The sequence below is a fragment of the Chelonia mydas genome, chromosome 1 (genome assembly GCF_015237465.2).
Source record: "Chelonia mydas isolate rCheMyd1 chromosome 1, rCheMyd1.pri.v2, whole genome shotgun sequence".
Classification (NCBI taxonomy): Eukaryota; Metazoa; Chordata; order Testudines; family Cheloniidae; genus Chelonia; species Chelonia mydas.
The window spans coordinates 172393060-172415069 of record NC_057849.1 but is presented as its reverse complement, the minus strand read 5'-3'; the positions used below and the strand labels follow the sequence as shown (position 1 = coordinate 172415069).

The following is a 22010-nucleotide window of genomic DNA, read 5'->3' as shown; positions in this document are numbered from 1 at the left end:
TCCACCCCGAGCGCCAAACAGGAGCTCCTGTACCACCCCCCATTCCCACCTGCACCCCTCACACCAAATGGGAGCTGCCCCAGGTAAGCGCTCCATCCCAAACCCCTGTCCCAGTTCTGAGCCCCCTCCTGCATCCTAACTCCTGGCCATACCCTGTACTCCAACCCCCAGCCTGCTCCTGCACCCTAACTCCCTCCCAGACCCTGCACCCCCCTCACACTCTCCCAGCCCTGACTCCTGAACCCCCTCACACACCCCCAGCCACTTGCCCTCTGACTCCTGCACCCCCCACATATACCCCGCCCCCCATGCTTTGACTCCTGCACCCCTCCACATCCCCACCCCCACCCTGAGCACCAAACAGGAGCTCCTGCACCTCCCCCCACATTCCCATCTGCACCCCTCGCACCAAATGGGAGCTGCCCAGGTAAGTGCTCCACACCCCAACCTCCTGCCCCAACCCTGAGCCCTCCTGCATCCTAACTCCTGGCCAGACCCTGCACTACAATGTTTTTTTACATTTTTTTAAATAAAGCGCTCTTATCCAAAGCACTTTACAATAATTATCTAATGGTACAAACAATAGTTGGAAAGATCATTAAGTGGTTTGCTGAGACCCTCAGCAATTTTCAAGTGGTCTGTGAAAAAATAAGTTAGACTACAAAAACAATCAAGGTACCTCACTTTATTTTCATTTACTTCCTATTATTTATAGAAGGAGGATGAAGAAAAAAAAGAATGAAAAATTGGGGTGGGGGGAGGGAAGATAAAAGATAATGTTCTTTTTCTTGTCTGGGTCCCAAGGAGGGGCTCCAAAAATGAAGCTGAGCACAGCGCCCCACTATAAATCCACCTCTGACTCCAGGGATGGGGACCTGCTGGAGCCTTTCCCTGCAGCTTCCTTTCTGCCAGAACCTTTCCCCTCCTCCCAGAGATGAAATGCTCCAGCAGCAGGGAGCTGGAAGAGTCTTTCCCTGCTGTCTCCCCCCACTTCAGTCTTTCCCCACTGGGGGAGTCTTTTTTTGTGTAGTAAGGAAAGGCTCCAGTAGTGGGGAGGCAGCAGGATGTGTAGATGAGGAGTCATTGTTTGGTCAAGTAGAGTGTGTGTACTCACATGCACACCTACTCCCTGTCTGTGGTCTCCTTGCCGAAGCCATGCTCCACTGGCTACATTGCTATTTATACCAGTGCTGGAGGGTGGGGTTATGCGGGTATGTACCAGTGTACGTGAAGACATACCCTAAATGACTTCCCCAAAATCATAGTCTGTCTGTGGCAGAGCCAAGAATTGAACCCAGGGTCAGGCCAGTGTCTTAACCACAAGGCCATCTTTTCTTCCAAACAAAATGTCCCACAATTTTCACTTCCCTGGGATTTAAATCTGATTTAGTTGACTAAGTACTGACAGTGTGGTGGTCTGTGTATGAGACACAAGGAACTTGCAATCTTACAATCTAAGGCCCTGAACCTCCAAGCTGATCCATGCAGGTGATTCTCTGAATTTACAGAGTGCCACTGACTATTTTGAGAGTTTTTAATAGGGATTTTAGTGGAGAATAATCCTTGTGCAGGACTTCAACTGGGAATGAATTTTTATGCCTCATCTTTACCTTCCCATTGTATGTATGTTTTTCTGGCTCTTTTTCCTGGTTTCTCACAAGTGTCAGTCTTTCACCTTACGAGTAGAGTGGAGTTTGGCTGAATTAGCTTTCCTCAAACCAGGCACAAGTCTTGATTTGTGGAACTAGGAAGAGGTGCTTTGTGATGCACCCTGAGATTAAAGTGCATCACCCCTGCAGTGCATTAATCTTGCCTTCCCAGAAAGGGGGAGTCCTAGATCTGCTTTTGAAATCGGGACTCTTCCCTGGCTTTTCCAGGAAATCATCTCCATGTCATTGGGCTGGCAGAATATGAATCTGAAGATCTTTTGGAAGTTTTCTTTCACACCAAGGAGTGCATTTTTCATGTGTGGGAATTAAGGTGCATCCTCTCTCCACCATGTGTTAAGAACCAGGAAACCATATCGAAGCACTTAAATATTTCAGAACTATTGTTTTATTAGTCATGGTAGAGTATTAGAATGAAAACGTGGATTCTGAACATAAAATGGGAATGGGAGAATCCTGCCTTTCTGCTGCACCGTTTGTTGGAATAGTTATAATGAATTTCATGCATTGAATAAAATACTGATCTCTACAAACATGCTGTCCTTTCACAGTTAGCTACAATATAGTCACATTTTAGACAATAAAACCATGTGCCTCCTTAAACAACCCAGTCACTCTGGCATTTTTGTGTGCCTTTCTATGTACTTTAAAGCAAACATTACTTTCTCCTCTCTAACGCTTGCTTGATACATCTCACAAAATATTATTTTCTGATTTTTCATAGAGAAAACTTTATTTGCAGAAGTATTGTTGGGAGAGCAATTTAACGTTTCTTTGGTTGAATGGTGTTCTTACTGCACATATGTAGTACTGGAAAATATTTTCCCACTTTCAAAGGGTTTATTTGATTTTTTAAAAATATTTTTGGTTATGAAAGTTGTAATAAGCAGCTTTGGTACCCCTAACGGCACACCCCACACACTTATGTTGCGTGACCTAAGGTCACAAGTAATGGCTGCAAGCTAATTGATTGAGAAAGGCTTGTCTGACTGGGCCTCTTTGAGTCCTCCCTTTACATTCCTAAATTCTGTGAAGGAGGCACTGGCAGCTTAGCCTTGCGGGGGGGGGGGGGAGAAAGGGAGGAAGTTTCTTCAAGTTGTGATTATGCGCAGAGTTTCCTTGTACTGAGCTTAGTTTTCTCCACCCACTACTTAGTGAGAACTCCTTAACTAGAAGACTAACAACTTAAAGCTTTATCCCTGTGAGTACCAGAAAAGTGATCTGAGTATTTATTAAACAGAGAGAACAAACTGCCTACTTCAGGCAGGGAGGAAGCGTATGGAAATTATATTAGAACTTCAGCAAAGTGCAGAGCTGCATAATACAGAAGCTGGGACTCAAATTGACAGGCTAATAAGCCAGCTCACTGAAGGGGGCTCTGTGTGGCAGCTCTGAGCTGCTGAGTGTTGGACAACTGTAGGCAAAATGTGAAATGGAACAGGGCAGAAAATAACACACTAACTTCAGGCAACTGTTGCTTTCTCATGGTGAGTCCAGATTTAAAACATTGTTTTAAATGTACCTATTGTTGTTTTTACAAACCCTTCTGTTTTGACAAAGCGACCCTTTTTGGAAACTCACTGTTTTGCAGATTATTTGTCCTGTGGTGTATGTTAATTCTGAACTGTACAAAATTGGGTAGTGGGTAGTACTTCCCTTGCTGCTTGTACATGTGTTTGTCTTTTTCAGGAGGTGTGTCCCTTTTCTAAATCACATTGCTGTAGCTTCAGATTTGGTGAAAATAGCTGTGTATAAGCAGCATCAGGTTTGAAGCAAACATATAGGGAACAACAATCTATATCAACAGTTCACGTAGCTTGAGCTTTGTGGCATTTCTCCACTACTCCTTATTTTGCCGCCTTATCTTGAGAATGTATGGCACGGTCACTATGAAAAGAGCTTTGTGTTTGAATTCCTGGTGAGTCGAAGGGTCAGGGCCTGTAAGTTATCTGCCTGCCAGCAAGACTCATTGCTGTGCCCCCTTATTTTTCAAGCTAAAATAGAAAACCATATGTCCTCATCTTTTTTTAAATATATGTATTTTGAATCCAGGGTTTGCACGCTCTTTGTTGTGTGTGCTTTGTTCTTCTCACAGTCATATTTTTGGGGGATCCACTTTTCTTTTGTCCATATTTACTTCACTGACTTGAGCTTTATTACAGCTTTTTGCATTCCTTTGTTGTGATGCATGTAATTTTATCTTGTGGCAGCATTCAGCGGTTCTGACTTATGAAGGATTTTTATTTGTGAACATACTTCTGAAAATCTTAGCGAGATCTGAGATATTTTGATTTTATATAAGTTCCAAAATTGTATTCAAGACAAGGTTTTGTGGGATTGCTTGTTTTCGTTTTTATCTTGAGTGCTATAGGATTCTTTAGGAAATGTTGTTTCAAATATGTACTAACAAAATTATCCAATGTAATGGTAATAAACATAATCTAAGTCACAAGGTTATTTCAGTCATTGAGTTAGTTTGAATAAAAACAGTTTTATTAACAAGGCAACTGTATGTAACATTACAAGTTGAGAGTAACATTAGAAATATGTTTACAAAAATTGCTGAGTTGATAAAATATAGCCTAGTAAATTATCCGTGCATTTCAAAGTTACTCTGTGTGTGATGTTCATTTAAAATGCCTGCTATTTGAAAAACAAACCTAACTCCTTTTCCATGGTAATGAAAGTACAATTAAGTACAAAATGGGATTCAGCATAACCCTTTTCTAAAATTTATGGGCTTTGTTTTCAGAGAGTAAATTGCTAAATTTGGAAAGTACTGGAGAAGTCTTGGAACTATAAATCATTTATGTTGGGTTAAAGGGAAAAACAATCCTTTAGCAGGATAATCTTATTGAATAATATAAAGAAGTTAGTTGAAATATTTACATAAAGGACAACAGTGTTTCTTATTTGTAGCATTTTCTTTTTTAAGTTAATAAACTCATTTGGGAAAGAAAATAATATTTTGGAGGATGCCTGTTCTTAAAGATGGTATTTCAGGTCTGAGTCAAAAGTGTTTGCCAAAGATGCAAACTCTGGAGAGCAAGCCCTTCCAAGCAGACAAGTTCATTGTCGTTCACCTGTTATGCTCATTCTTGTCTGCCAACCTAAAGGTCTCCCATCTGCCCATCAGACTTGATAGTGTAAAACAAAAAAACAAAAACTGGTGGATTTCTTCTAAGAAATGTAAATGGCTCCAGCCAAGTATGGGAAAGAGCTTCTGAAATGTAAGGTAACGTTCTGCACAGATGCCATGCCTCATGTTCTTATTGTTGATTGGATTCCTATCCATTTTAGCTTGGGACTTGGGCCAAAGTCTCAGACTGCCTGAAAGAGCAAGCATAGGTTGGGCCCTTAAACAGTGAATTTAAGTATATATTTTTTTAAATGAATGGGGGGAAAGGAATGTAGATTTGAGATCCTAAAAAACCCTTCCAAATGCTTACCGTCTCAGTCAGCCTAAATAGATTATTTTTTTCTTGGCTGTGGGAAGATGGGGGAGAAATATGTTTTGAAATGTTTTCTCTACATTGAAAGCCCCCTGAAAGCTTTTCAGGTCCTCTAGAGAATACCATGCTTTTGGTGGTTAGAAAATAGGACAGACTAGGGAATTGCAGGTTCCATTTCTATCTCTGCCAAAAAAAGACTTGTGTGACCTTGGGCAAGTCACCTAACTTTTCTGTGCTGCCATTTCCCCATCTGTGAAAAAGGGATACTTTCTCACATTCCATAATTAGTGTTTATAAAATATTTCAATGTCTTTTGATGACAGGCACCATAGAAGTGCAAAGGGCTCATTATTTTTGCTGTTCTTGGAAATTTGTGGCAGTGACTCAGGTGATAAGGAGACAGTGTGGTTGAGTTCCCACTGACCAAAACAATCTATTGTTAGACCACACTGTATTATGGGGTACAGTACCGTACACAATTGTATATATTTTGTATATTTTTATAGTATTGTATATTGTATATACTATTGTATATATTTAATAGTAGTGTCTGTAGTTAGAAGAGAATGACTCCATGGACACAGGATAAAATGTGCTCATCTCAACTGTATGTAGTGGGTCCTCGTCCGGCTGGCTGGCTGAAAAGGGGTTGTTGCTCCTTTATGGGTTCCCTGTGAAACTGCTAGCAGAGAGGAGAAAATTTTACCCGGATGGAGTGGGTGGGAGCAGGAAGTAGCTGGACCAGATCAGAGAGGGGGTCACTGCTCTTTCAGCTGACCGGAAGTGTGGGGGGGGTGATATTTATACTCCATGTGATCACAGAAGCTGCCTTTCTCACTTAGATCAGGTGGCAATACCCACTCCCCTATGAAAGCTGAAAGAGAGCTGGATTCCTTCCTGGCCTGCTGTGGCCATTATGCCAGTCACCTGTTTTTCTTTGGGGACTGGGAAGGAATTTTCCTGTCACTGCTAGAGGGGCTGAGGTGGGGTGGGGTTTTTTGCCCCACTATGAAGCAGCTGTCTCAGTTCGGGGCAAATGCACCAGTATTTCCCCTTACTGGTTCAGCAAGAGGGCACCTATTTACAGACTTCTGGCTCCCCTGACTGTCACCTCTCTTGGGTGGAGACCTGCATCTCACTACCTCCTGATCAGGTTATCTCCAGGCTGCATCATTCCCTGACCCTTCTGTGATTTTTCCAGCCCAAGACAGTCTGCCTAACCAGGCCTCCTTGCTTCTCCCCTCAGAGATGGTACGCCGTGTAATTGCCAACAGTTTTAAGTTACCCCACAGCACTTCCTATGCAAGCCTACTGTTACTCTTAAGGTAAAAAGCATTAGAGAGAAAACACATTAAAACCAAGAAAAGAACCTAATAAGCTTACCAGAGACCATCCCAACCCTAACGTGGGCTCTGGTTGGGAGCAGTCCTTCACAACTCCACCCAAGGGGTTTCCTTGTGGTTTCAAGTTGGGCACAGCTTCTCTGCGAACACACACACACTCTCTGGGGGCCTCAGTAGGCCCGTTCCTTCCAACCCTTTGCTAAGGATTGGGGTCATCCATGGATCAGAAGTCCTGTCCATTTGCTGAATCAGGAAAAAAGCCCCATACCTGTTTAAAACCAGGCTATTTATCAACCCCCCCCCCCCCATTTGTCCCTAGAGAATCCAGTTTGAACTAGTATATGCACACCTCTCCAGGGGTTGAGAAAACTGATAACTAGAGAAATTACATTGGCATGCCCTAAATTACATACAATCTCACAATTACACAAACAATTGCATTTTTAATAGATGGATCCAAAAGGCATTGAACTTAAGTCAGTAATGTTTCTTACTTCCATAAGGTTCATCCAGGATATTGTCCTATCTGTCACAGAAGACACAGCAGGTTTGGGACCCAATGGGGTGGAGCAGAGGCGTTAGGTTATAATGTTTCAGCTCAGCATGTAAAACCTCTGGCAGATGTGCAGTGCAGGCACTTAGTATGGAAGGGTTATAATTATCAGATACAATGTATTCCAAGGGGATTTAGCAGAAAACATCCCTTAATGGAGCTGAGGAAAGGTGGCTTGGGGCTCCCACATCTGGAACAGCAGGGAGCCAGCCACCCTTCCTTTTTATAGCCCCCTTAATCCTCATAGGCGGGGAAAGTGGCAGGATTCCAGCGGCGGGATAGCTAGGACCAGGTTGGGGATTATGTGGAAGTGGCTAAGGAAATGATGAAGACCTGCACTGTCCAATTTATCGCTGGGTAATCCGAGATATTTTAAGAAATAGTGTTGTGGCCTAATTAAACCACATTCATCACCTCCTATCATTCTTATGGCATGGTAGGACAATGCTTCCAGTCTGACACCAGTTTGAGAAATTAAAAAAAAAACAAAACCTTCATAGTGCTTTATGTTTAATATATCTGTGATGGTAAGGTGGGAAGAGACTATTGTTATTTGGAACATGAGATAGAAAAGTGCAGATAGGGATTCCTTTTGTTATATTATTGTGTCTGAGGTAACTAGTGAGGAAGAGAACCCAGTAAAAGCTTTGTGAAAGGGTGTGTATATTTTTTCTTTCAGTAACACTTGCACACTTGAATATCAGAGAGAGCGAGCTGTATAGAGGGGTCTGTGTGGCAACTGAGGTAGTTTTAAGGTGAGTCGGGTAAAGACCGACACATTCTGCTGTTAAAGGGTCATGCACCAAAGAGGTGGCACCAGGAGCAGGAGAGCCACTGCTACTGAGAGGTGGAGCAGGTTAAGACAGGTATAATAGGAGAACTGTAGCATCTGGGATGTAGGGTGTGACACATTGCCAACCCCAAGTGTTCAAAAATCATAAGTCAGGCACCAGAAGTTATTAGATGGGCTTAGAAAAATCATGATTTAAAAATAAATAAATAGGGGTTTCTTTTTATATCTGCTGGTGTCATATGTGTCTGGCATCATGTTTTCAAGTTCTCTGTAACCAAGAGGGCTAGAAACTTACTTTTTACTTACCAGATTCTCACAGAATCACATGATTCCAGGGGACAGGGCTTTAAGAAAAACATCAAAATCATGAGACTCTCAACAAAATTGTGAGAGTTGGGAACACTGGAGTCAGGCAAGAAGCTCAGAGAATGAGCAGGAAACATCTGCTGGAGAACAGGCCCGATATCTTGAGGGAGACAATTCCTGTCAGTCACTGATAGAAGACAACCCCAAGAAAAGTCCGCTCTGGGCATGTGGAAGGGCCCAGTCACCTGATCTGTGGTAAAACAAATAAATATTGAGAATAACTGACTAGTGTGAAGAACAGAGGGAAAAGTGCCATGTTTCTTCTGATTTGTATGAAAATGTTCCAGTTCATATCTTTTAAAATTATATACCCTAGATAACATATCCATAAAACTTGAATCCTTCCACAATTACTGCCAGAACACTTCAGAGAAGTGGTAGTGAGGAAATCACTCTTTTCCAGTTCATTTCCACTTGTGTTTGCTTTGTCCCAGTCCTGTTGGCAGCGAGTGCTGGGGAGAAGAGACATGGTAATGCAAGCTGTTGATTAACTCCAAAGACCAGCACCATCCGATAGCAAAAGAACTTTGAAACATCAACATTTTTTAAAGCCAAGCTCGACTTTGCTGCCAAAATTACCTTCAAGGATACATGCTATGTTCGCAGTTTGACTCAGCACCCTCTGAAAACATTTAATCTATTTTTGTCTTGTGTCTATTATAAATTACTAATCCCTCACACTCAGTGGCACTCACATCTTCAATATTTCCACCATTCAGTGTAAAATCCCAGGGGCTGATGGTTAAAGTAGCATACCAACCTTATCTGATTAATCCATATGTAGTTAACAATTAGGTGACAAACTTTCTGTCTTCTTGCATCAGTGCAGTGATTTACACCAGGGCAAAGTAGGTGTAAATCATTACCATTTGGGTTTAGTAGTGTTTTACACCCATTTACATCTGATCAGGAAAGTCCTCCATAAATGCTAAGCATGATTATTATTGCTAATACGATGAGTCTGTATTTAAATATGCGGTAGATGGGAATGTGTTTCCAGTAGAGGACTATGAATTAGGACTCCTAGGTTGTGTTTCTGACTCTTACAGGTCCTCTATATAATCTTGGGCAACTCAGGTCACCTGTATGTCTATTTATTCATCTGTAAAATGTATACAATAATAATAAATAATGTCCAGCTCTTCCATCAGCAGATCTGAAAGTGCTTTACAAAGGTCAATATCATAATCCCTATTTTACAGGTGGGGAAACTGAGGCACAGGGAGGTGAAATGACTTGCCCAAGGTTATCCACTAGATTAGTGGCCAAGCTAGGAATAGAACCCAAGTTTCCTGAGTCCAGGTGGTTACATTATTTGAGGGCATTAGAGTGGAGGAAGAGAGTGACTAGGGTAATGCTAACTTGCTTAACATTTCTTTTTAATAAAAAAAGAAAAAAAATAATGCAATAGAGACTAACAAATTTGAGCATAAGCTTTCGTGAAGCTTATGCTCAAATAAATTTGTTAGTCTCTAAGGTGCCACAAGTACTCCTTTTCTTTTTGTGGATATAGACTAACATAGCTGCTACTTTGAAACCTGTCAGTATTTTTTATTGTTTTTGTTTTTCCTATGGGGTCAACTGGGCGAACAATGCCATGGAAAGGGGCCATTCCCTTCGCCTGTCCTCTTCCTACCCTGGAAAACACTTGCAGACAGGTTTCCAGGGATGCAGGGAATGATGCAACAGGAATGGCGTTTTCTCTTCTCCTATCTGTGTTCATGCTCCAGATCTGGCCACTGAAAAGGAGGAGAGTTTCTCTGTTACCATATCTACATAACCTTGCTTACCTGTCTGTCTCCCTTATACTCCTGCATCCATTTGCCCATTATGATGCTACAATCCCACCACTCAACAGTGAGCTGTATTCATTAGGTGGCAGAAGGAACAGAGGGTTGAATGTGGGGAATTCTTCTGTCACATTTCCATCAGTCTGAATTAGGTATTAGCCACCAGCGAGATTTCTATAGGTTTTCAAAAGACTGTGTCTATAGGCCATGAGTTGGTCTAAAATCATGCTCCTAACTCCTTATGTCCATGCCTAAATAAGTGACCTGATTTTCAAAAGTGCTGAGCATGCAGCAGCTCACACTTAAGTTGATTGCAGCTGCTGGATTCTTGACACTTCTAAAAATTATGCCACTCATTCAGGTGTCTGAATATGGATTTAGAAACTTCACTTTAGGCTCCCATTGTTGGCTGAATTAAATGACCTCTTTGTTTAGAGTTTCACATAGATATTTTAATTGCCATATTTAATAAAGCTTTTTTCTTTGTTTCAGAGAAGGAGTGAGAGAGAGAGGCAGGCAAGTATGTTAAAAAGAAACAAAGGACCAAATGCTCGAGCAAGATCTTGAAATAAAAAGTAGATGAGTTACTTGGTATATATAGGTTTCAGAGTAGCAGCCGTGTTAGTCTGTATCCACAAAAAGAAAAGGAGGACTTGTGGCACCTTAGAGACCAACAAATTTATTTGAGCAAAGCTTATGCGCAAATAAATTTGTTTGTCTAAGGTGCCACAAGTCCTCCTTTTCTTTTTGGTGTATATAAAGAAACAAGAATGACATGTTTAGCACTGGTGAGAGAGTCGTCTCTAATTTTGTTTTGATTTGGCTAGCATTTTGCCTATTAAGTAAGTTCAGATCCTCTTAAATCTCTCTGCTCTGTGTTAAATATTTACAGTTGCTATTGAGCTTGTGAAAGATGCATGACTACAGTTTGAGATTTGTAGATGTAATGAGATAGGAAGTCAGATATTAAGGTAAAAGAAAAAAACTTTCATGTAAAAACTTTAGAACAGGAGACCTAGTCAGAACCGAGTTCTATTCCTTGCTCTGCCACACTCTGCATAAACATATGTTAACTAGGATAAAAGGTGGTCTTAAATGTTACTAGTTTTTTTTAATATATGCCTTTTAGCCTAGTCTGGAGATGTACTGAATATGACATTGGCCAAGTCCCATTAACCTCTCTGGGTTTCAGCTTTCTTGGTAAAGTGAGTAATATTTTATGCTTACCTATTTCAAAAGGCTGTTTTGAGACTTAAGAAATGTTTATCAAGTGCTGTGTGATCCTCAGATGAAAGATGACTACTTCACACCTATATAGGCATTATATTTCACAATTAAATTGGCATAACTTTCTAACATATAAGGGGTTAGCTATCAAGTAAAATAATTGCTCTAATCCTGCACTACTTGAAGTCACTGACAAATACCACTGGATTTCAGTGGAAGTGAATTGAGACCATTCTATAAATTGTTAACTTGCCACAGTGTGACCTGGGCTAAAGGATGGCTTATTTACCAAATAAAGAAATTGGAAGCCTGTGACATTTGAGTGTCAGTTGTCTCTGACAGGCTATTTACAAATGTACTACTGGTGAATATCCTACTTTATATTTTTCAAAGTAGATATGCTAATGCCAGCAACAGGGAAGTCTTCAGAGTCTAGTTTTGGAAACTAAAGTTCATTTACTAGTAACTCTAGGAAGACAGACACAGCTGTAGCAGAAAAGTTACAAGCAACTAGGGTGAATCATGCACTTTGATCTAGTTTATTACTCTGAAACAGCAGATTGTACTGTTTGCCCTGTAGCAACTTTTGCAGAAGCTTCACAGCTCATCACGGTATAGGTTGCTATGGGCACCAGCACAGAAAAAAAGAAAAAAAAAAACAACTCAGCAGAGACTGCTAAATAGATTTTAAACTAGTGTGTTAGTAGCACAAAATGTGACAGAACAGCCAAACCAAAAATATTTTCTATGTGCAAGATGGAAAAGTGGATTAAATTCTCATGATGTCCTTCTTAGCTATTCATTTAGTCAGAGTTTTCACCAGAGAGCAGCACTCTCAATTGGGACCAAGTTTTCATAAGAGATCAGCTCCCATTTAGACACCAAAATAAATGGCCAGATTTCAAAAGTGCTCCACACCTTGGGTATTAAACTCTTAAAATCTGAGCAAAAAAGAGTCACAATGGGAGCTGGTACGTGCTCAGCACTTTTGAAAAATTTGGTTCTTATTTAGGTTTCTAAATGGGAGATGAGCTCCTGTGAAAATCTGTCCCTAGTTATGGTTGCCGAGTCCCTGGAAATCTGGTCCTGAGCTCTTTAGAAAGTCTGGACCCACCTGTCTGGCCAGATTGTCTGGCCACCAAAGAACTAAGCTCCATTTCTATAACTTCTAGCATGCATATAGGTTCAGAGTGCCAGTCTCTCTCCCTCTTCATGGCATCTAGAATTATAGTTTTTCTCCAGGCAATCCTCCATCCCTCACATAACAGATGGTAACGCAGAAAGAGAAACAGGATTCTGTTAACGTGACACAATTCTAGAGCCTGTCTGTAACTATTTTTTAGTATATTTCTAAATACCTTTTTTTGTGGGGAACAGGGAGGGCTCTGTGAACTAAAAGTTCCTTCTGTACATACTCCGCTCTCCTTCATCAAGACCCCTCTTTATGTCTGAAATACTTCTGGTTAGTATGCCAGTGACATTGACAACCTGCCTTTGCCCAGATGGGTTGCTAGAGAGCAACACAAAGTTTTTCATTCCACAGAGCTGAGCATGCTCCCTTTGCAGCTCTCCCACTTCCAGTCTGCTCAGAAGCAAGGGACCAAAAAAAGATTGCATTATTTTCCTGCATAAGCACCATGTTTTGATACCATTAGACTTTCCTGTACTTTATACATCACATACTGTTTTTTAAAAATATAATTGTTTAATACTTAATGCAGCTACGTAATATGCATTTAAAATACAAGCTGAAACTACATATGCATTAATAGGCTATTAAAGCCTGATCTTCACCCATCAAAGTCAATGGATGTCTTTGGTGTCAGTGCATGGATTGGCCCCTTAGAGTACAGTAGAACCTCAGATTTATGAACTAAGCCGTTAACCGCACACCTCATTTGGAACCAGAAGTACACAAACAGGGAGCAGCAGATACAGTACAGTACTGTGTTAAACGTAAACTACTAAAAAAATAAAGGGAAAGCAACATTTTTCTTCTGCCTAGTAAGTTTCAAAGCTGTATTAAGTCAATGTTCAGTTATAAACTTTCGAAAGAACAACCATAACATTTTGTTCAGAGTTACAAACATTTCAGAATTATGAACAATCTCCATTCTCGAGGTGTTCATAACTGAGGTTCTATGCATGCCTTCATTGCAATCAAACACGAGCAGCTGGCTCATGTCAGCTGACGTGGACTTGGGCTGTGGGGCTATAAAATGGCAGTGTAGCCATTCAGGCTCTAGCCTGAGCCTGAACATCTACACTTCAATTTTATAGTCCCACAGCCCAAGGCCCAGATCAGCTGACATGAGCCAGCCACAGTGTTTTATTGCAATGTAGACATACTACTTGTGCACATCTTAGCTGTATAGTGTTGCTAACCAACTGAGAAGCATATGGACAGCCTAGTAATCCAGAGGGTCCTGTTACTATAGGAAACACTTCCTTGTGCTTAGGCATCTCAGCAGGGCATCTCAACCTATCAAAAGTCTTCTGACTCTGGAGTCTCAGTTCCCTGCTACTGCACCTGTGGCCTCCCTTCACTACGTGCTGCTGGCATTAAGACAGGGTGAGTGCTACTGCAGCCAGCTCCTCTGCTTTTCTGCTTTCCCTCCAAAGTCATGCCCCACTCTGAGTATTTATGGAGTTTGTTGCCAGGAGGGGAGGCACTGACTCAGCCTCAAGCAACAGCATTAGATCAGCTTCCCACCTAATGTCATAGATGATGGGATGTGTGTGCATGGTAAGTAAATCATTCCTTGGTTTCAGTGGCATTGGTAGATGCTCAGCACCTCCAAAAATCAGGCTGCTTTTAGCACTTGGTCTTGCAAATAGTTAACCATGTATTTACCTTCACACACTGAGTAGTCCTATTGAAGTCAATGAAGCAGCTCACTTGTATCAAGTTAGACCTGTGCTTACTTGGGTACAGGATCAGGGTCTTGTTTAGGTACCTAGATACGGATTTAAGAGCCTAACTTTACCTGTCTTTGTTTCCAAGTCTCCTGATTTCCTTTGCCAGTGATGACATTTTGGCTGGGACTGGAGCCAGTCTCATGATGATGCAAGAAGTTCCAGCCCTCTGGTGAATTTGAGCCCTACCTGGTGAATTTGAGCCCTGTTGTAATTGCCTGCCTCTTGGGGCAGAGCAACCAGAGCTGCTGCTGCAGGAGGAGCTCTCACTCCTTTTTCCTTCACTGCCAGCAAATCAAAGCCATGCTTGCAGCAGGGAAAAGGGAGCTAAAGAGCTCAGACGCTCAGGGCAGCTCTGCTCCCTCCTCCCTCTTGCTTCTGTGAGTAACAAATGGTGCCTCTACTCCCCAACATCCACTCCTTCCATGCAGCACTGGCCCTGGGAAAGGGGAGTGGGTGAAGAGCCCTGGGACCCACTCCTCCCCCAGCCTGGAAGCAGGAGAAGCATCTGCTGCCACCTTTCCAGGCTTGGGAAAAGTGGGTGGAGAACTGCAGGAGGAGCAGAAATGAGGTTTGAGGGGTTGAACTGGAGGGGGCAGAACTGATGCGGGGATTAAGGTTACAGAATTGCTTTGGGGTAAAAATTATTGGCCAGGGGATGGATAGGTGTGGTAGTCAGAGCTCCTGCAGAGGGGACCAAAATCTTTTAGATCTCTTGAGGCTGGCAAAACTACATACCTTAGTTTAAAAATTTAGACCCTTTTTAAACATTTTTAAAAACACGAAAAAGGAATACTTTATAAATATGAACGTTGGCAAATTTCTTTGATGGTTATTATTCTTTCATATTTTTCCTCAGTGGAAAAAGGGATAATATTTACCTTTAGTGTGGCGCCTCCTCCTAGCTGCTCTGGGAATTAGCTCATCAGATCGATGCCCATTCCTATGGTGGCATGCTATCCTCCGCCTCTCTCTCTCTGATCTGCAGCCCCTCTCATATTCCAGGAATCGCTGTGTCCTTTTTGTGACTCAGCCCTCCAATCAGGTCACTCAGCATTCCCCCTTTCTGGGGTATATCAAAGTCTTTCCTTCAGCAGCCCTAAGTAGTCTTTCCATTCACTGCCACATGTGCCAGTCCCACAGTGGCTGGTAAGGGAACCTGGGTTCCAGTCCAGAGACCTTCCACCCAGCAGTTCTGGGCTTTACTCTCCCAGCCCTTACTGCTCCTTCCCTGGACTGCTTCCTACCACTCCTGGTTCCCCCCTTTCCCTGGGAGTACCAGCTCCAAACTCTCCTCCCTCTTCCTCTTCCCAGGGAGTGACTGCCCTTTCCCAGCAGCAGCCCAGCTCTGTTGCCAGGTTCCTGGCTTTATAGGCCTCACCTATTCCTGCACAGCTGAACCTGCTTGCAATCAATTCCCTGCTCCCTGGCTCTTCCTCCAGGTAAAGCCTATGGAGTTAATAGGCCTACCTGGCCACCTTGGCCCCTTCCCATCCTGTGTGGGGCGGACACCCCATCACAGATAGTCTCTAAAGGAGAGTGGAACTGTTTAACATTATGTATGTTCAATTTTGTTATCGATCCTTGATTTAGATATTTAACCATACATCTCCAAGTCATATGGGGGGGGGGCAAGACTGGAATCAATTTTACATCTTTACATTTGGCTAAAATGTAAAGATGTAGCTGGATTTTATTATTATTATTATTTTAATGTTATAGTTGAGTAAAATATGGTGGTGTTTGTAGCTGGTTTTGCAGAAAGAAATCCTGACTGATAGGTTTTGGTTTGGTAAAATCTTAACTTCAGTTGGGATATACAGGACACCTGAGTTGTCGGTAAACCAAATGGGTGGCTGTTGCCTGTGGCTATTACATTAAATTGATTGGAGGGAAACACTGCTCATACCCACTGACAGAAAAAAAGTCTGCAATAAAGACATATGGTATTTCATGTGAAATCAGTTTCGTACATTATATTATGATCATAGTGAAAGTACATGTGGACAATGGCATCTTAACCTCCTATAACGTGAAGATGAATGACCACACGAGTGCCCTGAGGAGGAAAGATATCCAAAGTCCAGTGACTAAATATATTAGTGGTCATACTTATTTCATCCCCACCTTAGAATATTTGGGTCTGGATTAAATATGCCTAATTTAGAAGATGTCAGTGGAAAATATTCTTTGCAACAGCAGGAATTATTGAGTGAGGTCCTCACCTTCCCTCCACCCACTATGCACCAAATAAAAAGGGCCAAAGCAGTGTAAAGGGACTCTAAAAGCCCCATATTTGGCTGTGGGAGCATTTCCCTGGTGGAGGCACTGTGGAAGACAGTTGTAAGACTGCCTCCTGATGATTCCCTTGCAAACCAAAGTATAGGGCGCATGCTGGGGACAGGGCTACAGCATACTGCGGTGCTGCAGAGACTCTGGGCAGCACTGTGGCCCACAGAGCAATCCAGGGAGCCTGCTATAACTTAGACGAACACTCAGGGCTGTCTAAGTTACTCTGAGAGCCTCTCCAGCCCCGGAACAACCCAGGATCACGAGGGCAAAAAGGTGGCTTAAAGCCATTTTAGCTCATCCTCACCCTGGGCTGGAAGTTCTGTCCTGTGTCTCTCAGAAGGCATCTAATTTCACCCATTATGTATAGTCTAGACATTGATCTCTAAGGGTCTGGATGAGGGGAGAGATTTTACTATTATTTCATCAACAAGATGATATTTTCAATAATGAATAAGATTACTATTGATTTATCGGGGCGGAACTGGGTGGTATAGACTTAGCATATTTAAGGAGTGTAAATGAAGTCATGGTCCTTCTATGGAAAGTGCACCCACATGTTTGAAAAGCTAGGCAGCCCTATTGAGTGCTCTAATAGTGGTATATATACAGCTTTGGATCCATATTTTTGTATTCATTTTATCTCTATGGGCAGTAATTGCATGCATTGACAGCTGTATGCTCATATCTTGGAAATTAGTGAATCTAAATAAAATGCAAATTTATTATTATGAAGCCTCATATTGAAATATAGGCAAGTTGGTAAATGTTAACTTTTTCTGGGCAGTTGAGGCAATACTCCCTCATGCTGTCCGTCCAATGTATCAGATGTGTCATTGAAGTTCCATTATGATTTCAGTGGAACTTTGGAACATCAGTGGAATTTTGTAGTGGCATAGATGCTGGAGTGAAGGACCAGCACTGAAGCAATTAACTGCTGAGAATGTGGTAGAATCTAGTAGCATTGACATGTAATGGAACTCATACACTGATAATCTCTAAAATGTTCACAAAAACAGGTTAAGTATTTTTCAGCCATTTTGTGTTTAATAGTTGCTATAATAAATATAATAGTTCCTATCATAAAAATACATAAAATATGTGGTTTGGTGTTTTCACTGTAATCAGAATAACTTCCTTTTTTTTCTTTTGAAGAAAAAAGCTGCTACTTATTACAATGGATTTATTTAATCGAGATCTGAAATGGAGGAAAAATGCTTTTTTCATTCCAGGGAATTGTGACTTGTCACATTTATATTTGTTACACCACTTCTGTCTGCTTCTTTCACAAAGAAAGTGAGCCAGACTCTTGGATAGATGACTTTTTTAATATAGGTGCATGGATAATCATCTGTGAAAACATTTATAATAATGGAGGAACCATAGTTTGCTCAGGAAACCATCTTTTTAAAGTTAATTTGTGATAGAAAAATACCTAAATTGGGAATATTCTAATCTCCTTCTTCTTCTTGATTCTGTAAATGCTCAGAGAAACCTATGGGATCCTTCTATCAGGTTTACTTTTGTTAGTAGTGGCTGCTGGAAATTTCCATTAGTCATTAGACATTTCATCTGTTTATCTCATTCATACAACTGCGAATGTCTTGTTGGGTAAATAACTAAGGGTGTCACCACTGTGAAAAACAACATTTAAGCTTCGACCTTTTGCATGTTAACATATCAATAGATAACGTGGTAAAATGTACATTTCTTATTGTATATTGGTTCATAAGAAATTGAATTTCACACCTGATATACAGTAGTTGTTTGAGATAGGTGTATCCATTATCAAAACCTGCTGCTGGAATTCATGGCGTAGTTATTGTTTTATGTATCGGCATAGTTATGTTGGGAGAGTAAACATCTACTGGTGCTTACATATTCTTGTGATGGACACATTAGAAATGTGTAGAATATAAATATAATTTGGAAGAAAAATACAACCTGGGAGCCCTGATGTGCCTTTTGGTTTTGTATTTCCTTTGTCATTTATCCCCAGTACTAGATATTTCCCCAAATCTTTAATAGTTAAAGTATACAGCAGTTTACCTCTTTTGGGAAGTGTTTCATTTCGTTAAGGGGATCTTTATGTGTCTTCCCTTATCAACACTGTTCCCAAGCATGCAGTCTTGGGGAGTGAACTCAGCATGTAAACAACACTAATAATTCCTTGGCTCTTTAATGACAACATCTTTAATTAACTGCAAGGTTTCTAGAGGCAGTGTGGCCAGCTGACGGTTTTATCATGAGTCTTGTGATATTTGCTATGTTACGTAAAGCCTGAACCTCTGGAGGACATGTGATTTAGTGAGAATCTTACTATTTTTTTTTCTAGCCCTCATGCTTGCAGAGAAAAGTTTGTAAATGTGACCTGAGTGTAACCTAAAGGCTCAATAAGAAGACTGTAAATTAAAAGAATCCACAATGTATTTTGTTTTAAAAAATCATGATTTTTTTTTAGAGCTTGACTCATAATTAATCAGTGTTTAGTGCTGGCAATATTGCAGTGTGTATCATTCTGCTGGACCTATAATTAGAGAATCTTCCCTCTACTACTGCCAGCTGATTTTTACCACTCCCTAGATTAGTTGCTCCTCATGTGATTAATGAAACTAAAGAAAGACAGCAGAAAACTGTCAGAAACAAGCCAATCAGTAAACAGATGAACCACCATTAAAATATCTGCTGATGTACATGGTGGCTGGGATCATTGGGCTTCACTGGTGCGCACCTGCTGCTTTGCCGTGCCTCAGGCAATGCAAAGCAGCCACAAACCCACCTTAATGGCATTTATGGCTGTTAAGTGTTACCTGAGTGGTGCAAAACAGTCAGAGAATGTACTGGTGAATCTGTTCATTTGATGATGGGAAAATGGCAGCTGGAGCATGGAGACTCAGACTATAGTCTATCCAGAGAGAAAAATGGGAACTGGGAGTGGGGAGGTCTCCAAGATTTGAATTTGGCAGGGAAGGTAGATGGCAGCTGGGATCAGAAAAGCATCAGAGAGCTGATATTGGGATTTGGCTGAGGAGGGAGGCAGCAGCTGGGAGTTGGCAGGCCTCAGAGGTTCAAGAAAACATATTTTCTTTTTGGTATATACAGTTTCCTGTGCCATGCTTTACACACATTTGTTCTGGGAAACCAGCTTTTGTTCAGTCTATCTAATTCTCCGGACTCTATTGGAAGTGGAGGGTACCAAAAGTAGAAATGTAACCTTTTCCGTTTTTTTTTTAGAGCGGTTTGCTGCACAGTGGTTTCCTCCAAACTTTTAGTTTAATCAGATTTAAACTTGCTATATAGATATTCAAATATCTTTACTTACATTTTCATGGACCAGTCTAAGTTCATAGTTCTTTGTCACACTTGTTTGCCACAATTTACCCACCTTTACGGAATGTGTGCTGCAATCATTCCCTGAATTTGTTACTGTACAGGTACGAAAGAAAAAGATAGGCACTAATAGTTCATAGTGCAAGCAGAATAAATCCAGATCAATAACACACACACACACACACACACACTCACACACGTGCACTTTACTAGGGCACAAAGCTGAAAACAATTATGAGCCAAATCAGTTAGAAGGAAGAATTTAATCAGAAAAATGTGAATAATTTCATAACACCTTCCAAGATGCCCTAAAAGCCACAATCGAGGAAGAGGGCTCTGGTGATTGATAAAAGGACATGGTTTAGAGGGGAAGTGAAGGCAGCTGTAAAAAATAATGTATAACACATGGAATTACGGGGAAGTTGATAGTAATGAATGCAAATTGGAAGTTAAGAATTTTAGAAAATTGATAAGGGAAGCCACGGAACACAAGGAGAACTCTATGGCCAGCAGAATTAAGGCAATAAAAAGGAGTTTTAAAAATATAATAGGAACAAAAAGACTCTTGACAAAGGTATTGGTCAATTACCAGATGGAAATGGTAGAGTTATCAATAATAATGCAGAAAAGGCAGAAGTGTCCATAAATCTTTCTGTTCTGTATTTTTGGGGAGAACAGATTATATTATCTCATCATATGGTGATGATAACACTCTTTGCATTCCACTAGTATCTCTGGAGCATGTTAAAGAGACGCTACTAAAGTTAGACATTTATGAATCAACAGAGCCAAATAACTTGCATCCAACAGTTTTAAAAGAGCTAGCGGAGGAGCTCCCTGGACCATTAATGGTAATTAATTAATGGTAATTTTTAATAAGTTTTGGAGAACTGGGGAATTTCCAAAAGACTGGAAGAAAGCTAATGATGTGCCCCTCTTTAAAAAGGATAAATAGAATAAGCCAGGTAATTATAGGCTTGTCAGCCTGACATCAATCCCAGGCAAGATAACTGAATGGTTGATATAGGACTCAATTAATAAAAAACTAAAGGAGGGTAATGTAATTAATGCAAATCAACATGGATTGATGAAGAACAGATCCTGTCAAACAAACCTGATATTTCTGAGGAGAAGACAAGTTTAGTTGATAAAAGTAATAATGTACAGCCTTCTGTAAATGTATCCGTCTATGAACAAAGAATGTAGGCCATACTTACAGGAAGGGGGACTCTATCCTGGGAAGCAATTCTCTGAAAATGATTTTGGGATTGTGTTGGATAATCAGCTGAACATGAGCTCTCAGTATATGACACTACCGTCAAAAAAGCTAAAGCAATTCTGGGTTGCACAAACAGGGGAATCTTGAGTAGGGATTGAGAGGTGATTTTTATCTCTGTATTTGGCACTGGTGCGACTAGTGCTGGAATACTGTGTCCAGTTTTGGTGCCCACCATTCAAGAAGCATGTTGATAAATTGGAGAGGGTTCAGAGAAGAGCCGCAAGAATGATTAAAGGATTAGAAAGCATGTCTTATCTTGATAAACTCAGAATTCAATCTATTTTGCTTAACAAAAAGAAAGTTAAGGGGTGACTTGATTACAGTCTATTATAGCATCTACATGGGGAACAAATATTTAATAATGAGCTCTTCAATCTGGTAGGGAAAGGTATAACATGATCCAATTCCTGGAAGATGAAGCTAGACAAAGTCCGATTGGAAATAAGATGTAAATTTTTAACAGTAAGAGTTATTAATCATTGGAACAATTTACCAAGGGTTGTGGTAGATTCTCTATATCTGACAATTTTAAAATCAAGATTGGAGGTTTTTCTAAAATATATGCTCTGAGGATTGTTTTGAGGAAGTTCTATGGCATGTGTTATACAGGAGGTCAGACTAAATAATCACAACGGTCCCTTCTGGACCTAGACTGTATGAATCTGTCAATCTCTAGGTGTGGGAGGAGTTGAAACCATATCATTTTACAGCACTTTGATTAACACTGATATTTTTTTTCATCAGCAGCTGCATGATTCGTTTTGCAGCTACTAATGAATTCCTGAAAGTTCTAGTCACCACGGTGGTAGACGGGTATTATAATGTTCCATTTGCTGATGAATAAACCGACACACTTAGAAGTGAAGGGACTTGCCCAAGGTCACGGAATCAGTTGTGCAGAACCTGGAATAGAATGCAGGAGTCCTGACTCCCAGTTCCTGCTCTAACCATTGGATACTCACATTGTGTTCAAAATGGACTACCTATCTATTTGATTTCTTTGTT

General features: G+C 40.9%; 1 long non-coding RNA gene across 3 annotated transcripts in view; it reads left to right on the top strand.

Moving 5' to 3' along the window:
* The first annotated feature begins 2813 nt into the window (after positions 1-2813).
* Positions 2814-22010, top strand: part of LOC114020167 — a 324008-nt gene continuing 304811 nt past the window's right edge. For all 3 annotated transcript variants that reach the window (XR_006287984.1, XR_006287985.1, XR_006287986.1), the window contains exon 1: positions 2814-3154. This is a non-coding gene — a long non-coding RNA (uncharacterized LOC114020167). The remainder of the gene's footprint in view (positions 3155-22010) is intronic.